This window comes from Numida meleagris, chromosome 23, assembly GCF_002078875.1.
Source record: "Numida meleagris isolate 19003 breed g44 Domestic line chromosome 23, NumMel1.0, whole genome shotgun sequence".
NCBI lineage: Eukaryota > Metazoa > Chordata > Aves > Galliformes > Numididae > Numida > Numida meleagris.
Genome location: NC_034431.1, coordinates 4285755 through 4291946, shown reverse-complemented (window position 1 = coordinate 4291946; position 6192 = coordinate 4285755).

Sequence of the window (6192 nt, the reverse complement as noted above, 5' to 3'; positions counted from 1 at the left end):
AAGCAGCAGGGCCAGGAGCATCCCACCCGCAGGGAGCTGGGGGGGATGGTGTGACACGCACAGCGATGGGAGAGCATCGCCCACGACGCATGCCCATGGTCTCAATGTGTGCTGCCAGCAGGCTGAATTTACCCATCCACCTCTGAGCAGATGGCCCTGAGCTTCTCCTGGAGCATCCATCTATGTTGTTTGGGTGTTTTTATAGACTTGCTCGCTTAGGATATACAAGTGTGTGTTATGCACGCGCGTCCCGTTGGCTTTAATTTAGTTCTCTCCTTCCCCGCACCCCATCATGACTTCTAATAAATGGCCGAATAAATGCATTCAGATAGTGCTGTAATGGAGAAAAATTCAGTGTCTAATGAAGGGATTGTTCCCATCCCCAGACTCTAAAGATGAATGATGGTGACTATGGTTTGAAAACTCCTTTTAGTTTAAAATATTGCTCCTTGGTAAGGAAAAAAAGAAAGCACAAAGAAAAAAAAACCCAGTGCTGTAGAGTTTTTACCGGGAAAGAGCTGCATGAGCACAGAACAGAACTGTCGCAGCCAAAATTGCATCGTATATCATAGACCAACACTGGGCAGATAATGGCAAACAAGTTCTGATCAGGGAGTGATTATTGCTCCTCGCTCCAAGCGTGGATGTGCGGCGCGAGCTGACTACGGCTTGATTTCCTTTAACTGAGCTGACCTTTGGAGGTTGGAATTAACAATGTGAGCACACCGGCCGCTAAAATGAGGTGTCAACCTGAAGGAAAATTCATAAAAAAATGCAGCGCTTCCTCCCGCATGGCTCCTTCTTGTGTTTGGAATGGATTTTTCTCTTTCCGCGTTGTTGCTGCACCCGCTCGTTCTTAAAGAAAAACATTAAAAACTTCAAGGGACGACTCGTCACTGACAGCGTGGCATGATCTCACAATCACCATGCCCCTGGTGGAGGTCTGCAGCCAGCCGAGCTGTCAGGTGTCCCTGCCTATAGCAGGGGGTTGGAACTAGAGGCTCCTAAAGGTCCCTTCTAACCCAAACCATTCTATCATTTCTGACCCTGGTAGAAATGGGAGTGGAGGGAGTTGTGGTGGGGTCGTTCAGCCCATGGATGAATCACGGAATCATTTGGGTTGGAAAAGACCTCTAAGATCATCCAGTCCAACCGCCCACCTACCACCAACGATGCCCACTGACCACATCCCTCAATGCCACATCTCCATGTTCCTTAAACACCTCCAGGGATGGTGAGTCCTCCACCTCCCTGGGCAGACCGTGCCTCTGCCACCAAGACATCAAGAAGTCAACTTGCACCTTTTGTAGCTAAGATAGCACATTGCAATTAATGGGATGAGCTCTACTGCTCATGGAAGGGACGTTCTTCCATGGCTGTTCACCTGCATCCCTGCTTCCCTCCACGATGCTGTTGTGTCATTCAGACTTGATCTGCACGTACCATTGTAAAGCAGAATGAGATGCACAAGAGCCAGGATCTGCCACCGTTTGTTATTGAGTTTGTAATGTGCAATTGTGGGAATGATTATAATATCACCAACTGGATTTCATCTGTCCCTGCGCATTCAAACAGGCAAGCCTAAATGAACAGTGACAGGAAAATGTTCTTGTTTGCACACAAATACTTTAATAACCAGCAATTTCGGAACGATGAAAGTGGGAGAAAAATAAGTTGAAGGCCAAAAAATCTCGCATATTAAATCCTGCAGAGAAGTTAACTCTCAAAAACAATATCATTAAGGCTCTAAGTGTGCCCTGAAGAGTGGTGAAAGCAACCTAAAGGGTTAACTCCCCCCCTTATATCTCTCACCCAGCAACCACTGCTTTGCATGCCTTTTAAGGCAGCCAGGAAATTATATTAATTTCTCTAATGTGTGCAATGCCATAAGTTCCTTTTTTAATTATTATGATCAAAATATTGCTTAAAATTAAAGGCAGCTGCATTTGTTTCTGACGGATATCATAATTGCAATTGTAAATTGGGAAATGTAATGTTTCCTGGTGCTGCTGTGAGTAATGGCTCTGAAATCATTATAGATAGGTAGATATAAATAAACCAAGAGATCTGTGAAAATAGAGCAAAAGCAAGCTAAAAAGGATAATTAGCGGAGTGAATAGGAACAGAAGAGTCCAATGCTCAAACAACATCTACACATTCAGTGGAGTTCTATGACTGTATTTGTGGGATTTTGCAAAATAATAATAATAATAATAATTTCTCCTTCAGAAAGGAGAAAAAATCTCAAACAGAACTAGAATTAATTTGAACTCTGGATTTACCATGAAGTTTTCTTACTGCCTTTCATGCCCTGCAGGGAAATAATTTTAAAGTCTGGGGGGTATTATTCTTATTATGGAAATGAAAAATGGAGGTTTTCTGGTCCAGACAACAGCAAAATGGCCGGTGTTGCAGTGATGTGTAGTGGTAGACCCTGACATATAAGGAGCAATCGCACTCCAGCTGGCTCATCGTCAATAAGCAAGGGAGGAATATTGGTAACGGTTGCGTAGGCTTTAGAAGGAGTGGTGCAAATCGGAGCCCTCACCCCGGGGGCTGTGCTCGCTGGGGTGGTGTTGCTGGAAGTGCGGCACGAGAGTCATGCTGGAAACTGTGGACTGAGCTGATGACTCAGCGGGAGGATAAATAGAGATGGGAAGGATGTCAAGAGCTGTACAGCCCTGGAACGTCTCCAGTTGGAGCAGCTGACGGCGGGGATGGGGCTGTTCCTATTGCAGGCAGAGTGAGCGGATCAAGCACTGTTTGGAAGATGCTTCAGCAGATGGAGTTGGGGGCACGGGAAACTGTGGAGGGCAGTGGAGTTCTGATGCTCCGGGACGGACCAAACGGGACTGCTATGGTTTCACCCACAAGATTTGCAAGGGTAAACAGTGCTGAAATCTTCTCCCATCTGCCAAAGAGACGCATGTTCCTGCATGTGGAAGAAGACACTTTGACCTCCATTGGAGCAAAACCAAGGGTTGGAATTGGACTAGCTGGGCAAAATTCCAAGAAAAGCCGGTCCATCCCATCAAGCTGATTACCCTGAACCACTTTCCATCTAGCAGGGGGCAGGGGCAGAAGCTCAGAGTCTTCTCAGGGTTCATTAGAGTGATAGGACCATTATTCTCCTTCTTCAGCTCATAGAATCAGCTCCTGGAATCATCTCCTGGCAGCCAGAACCGAATTTAACAAGGACACTGACCGATTGAAGAGCCCTTGCACATTCTGTAAACAGTATTGATTTTCACATTCACTGAGAAATGAATTAGATGCCAATTGTATATGAACTGAGCCACAGTCTCTTGTACACAGAGTGTCTTCCTACCAATGTGAATAGAAGCACATCTCGGTGCCCTTAAGGGAAAAAAAAGAGGTTGAGGGGAGCAGGAGTAGAGGTGTGGGACTAACAAAGCTGTCTCCAGCCCTCTGCTGTTGTCAGCAAGCGCCTTGGGGAACCCATTGCTAAACTAATCAGGCTGCTGTATAAATCCGTAGAGAAACAGATTTCAGCTCCATGATCACCGTGGTATTGACGTACATGGTTATAGACTAACCTCAGCCCTCCTAGCTCGAGGGGACCAGAAGAGAGAATAACTGATGGACACCAAGTGAAGAATAAGATGCTGAACACCTTCTGCTCCACAGGATGTTTTTACTTGAGCAAATCCAGCTGCATTTTCATTCTTGTGCTTGACAAATGACAAAATAGACACGGGGGCTGTGAGCATAGCCATCATCTCTGGAGTTGTCCCAATGTCTTTTCGCTGCCAGAGCTTCAGAACTGCTGTTCATGACAGTGGTCCATCTCTGGGAGACAGAAGGATGCAGAGGTCCTGGGGAATGGGCAGGATTCGCTGCTGTCCCTTCTGCTCTGGCCACATTTGACAAGGGCACAACCTCATGTCACGAAGCTCTGTCTCCTGCTCCCATCTCTGTTGCCCAGAGGAGCTCAGACACTGAAGCCAGGACTGGTTTAATCTTCTGCAGGCCTCTAATGACTCTGAACCCTCTGTCTAACATCACTCAGCATGACTGCTTAATTACAGTAATTAGGGAGCACGGTAGAAACCTGCGCAGTGTGAAGGAGGCCCGGCTCTCAGGAAATGGATTCTCTGTCAGCTGGGCCCATTAGGAGGTCAGTCTGCTTGTCAGCCTCCATCTCATGGAGCAGCTGTTCTGGGTGTGGGATGCCACGAGGCATTCTGGAGCAGACCCTGTGTCCTCGGGGAGGGGACACGTCTCATCAGCCTTCCTTCCCTCCCATCCCCAGGGCTGCTCTCAGGCTCCAAGATCAGCAGCAGTGAAAAGAGCGTTCCCGGTTACCCTTTGGAAGAAGAGGTGCCCCTAGGTGGGATGGTGGCAGCGAAGCCTGCTTGCCTACCAACACCCCCATCATTGAGGTTGGAAAAGACCTCTCAGATCCCCAAGTCCAGTGCTAGCCCACCCCCAACCATGTCCACTGACCACATTCCCAAGTGCAACATCTCCACAGTTCTTGAACACTTCCATGGATGGTGACCCCACCACCTCCCTGGGCAGCCTGTGCCAATCCCAACCACTCTTTCTTGGACGGGGACTCTGAGACTCCTTCCCTGCACCCATGACATCCCCATGCCAGCACACATGGCTTTGTTGGCGCCTTGGTGGGAGATGCTGAGCACCCAGGGATGTGGATTAGAACCTGCCCCCAGCCAGGACAGAAATAACCCTGGCCTCACACCGCTGCACGAGGAAGGAGCTCTGAGTTAATGAACCATAAATTCCAGCTTAATGAGTTTTATACTGAGGAGAATAATTAATGTAATTAGTACTGATATGAAAATGATGGTACTCGAGCCTGGATTACAGGGGGGAGGGAGGCTGGGAGGAAGCTTGGAGGAAGCTTTCAGTCTGGGGTGCTGCTCACACAGAGGAATGGGACTGGATGCACTCCTGGCAGATTTTAAAGCCTCACGTCCCATCTGCCGTAAAGGGAAAGAAAATAGAGCATGACAGCAGAAAGAGATCAGCCATCCCTGTTTGCAACAGAGATGTGGAATCTTTAATGCAGCTCTTCTCCGTGCTCTCCTTTCATTTGCAGCTCCCCCATTCCACTCCATGCTCACGGTGCATCGTCTGCCCTCCACGGTGCCTATTTTTGCTGTTGTATGAAAAGCCCTTTAGAAAGCTGGCTAGCTCCAAGGATAAAGCAGCATCTTTTCAACTATAGAAGTATTTTGATACATTTTATGCATTTTGCGCAGTCCGAAAGGTGGTAAAAACAATGTTTTAATTTCGTACATATGGATTTATGCCTACATTTCTAACTACACGCTAAGTGGCTTAGCAGGAGGAACTCTGTTCTGATAGAGGCATTGATCATAGCACATTGACATGGGAGGAAGAGACCTCAGAGCTCATCTGGAGTGCTGACCTGCTTCCACACCCAGTAGTGGAGGGGAAATAAGAAAAAAGCTGTGTGTGGGAGCACCTCTGTTTGAGTAGTATGGTTCTTCCAACCCGTGCAAACTGCCCCTGGTTGCAGCGTGCATTTTGGGAAGCCCTTGCAGCTCTGAGCAAGCCCCAGCTGTGGGAGCTGCTGTGCAAATGGCACCGGGCAGAGGTGAACCTGGCTTCTTTCCTCTTGTTCTGAAAGCAAAAAAACAGTCCCAAGGGGAGGTGCCAGGGTCTGGCAAGACAGGATAAACCTGTCTGGCTTAGGGCAAAGTGAGGGTAGCATTGCCAGCAGCCTGCTTTCCCCATCCCGTGATAGGATCTATGTGCTGCCCTGCACCACGGGTGGGTGGGGGCTCTCCTCAAACCATTATGAGAAACTCTGCCCTCTGCCATCTACTCACCCAAATCTAGAGCAGAACTGTTTCAAAAGATCTTCACCTAGAAGCAGAGGCTCTATCCACACGCAGTGGAGCTTTTCTATTAAAAATATACCCTGCGGATTTCCCATTCTCAGCATTAGTGGTTTGTGCTAAAAATTCTCTAATGGTGTATTGATCAAAGCTGTCTGATTGGGCACCTTGTAAGGAAGGGCTGGTTTGGATTCACACCCCAGAGATGGAGACATCGCCTTCCCTGTGTGATAGGGCTCTGGGCTCTCCCAAGCAGCCACTCCAACCAAACGCAGTTGCCATGTGTTTGTCACCTTAAAGCATTCAACTCACAGGTGGGTATGGAAATCAGGGCACTTGTAGG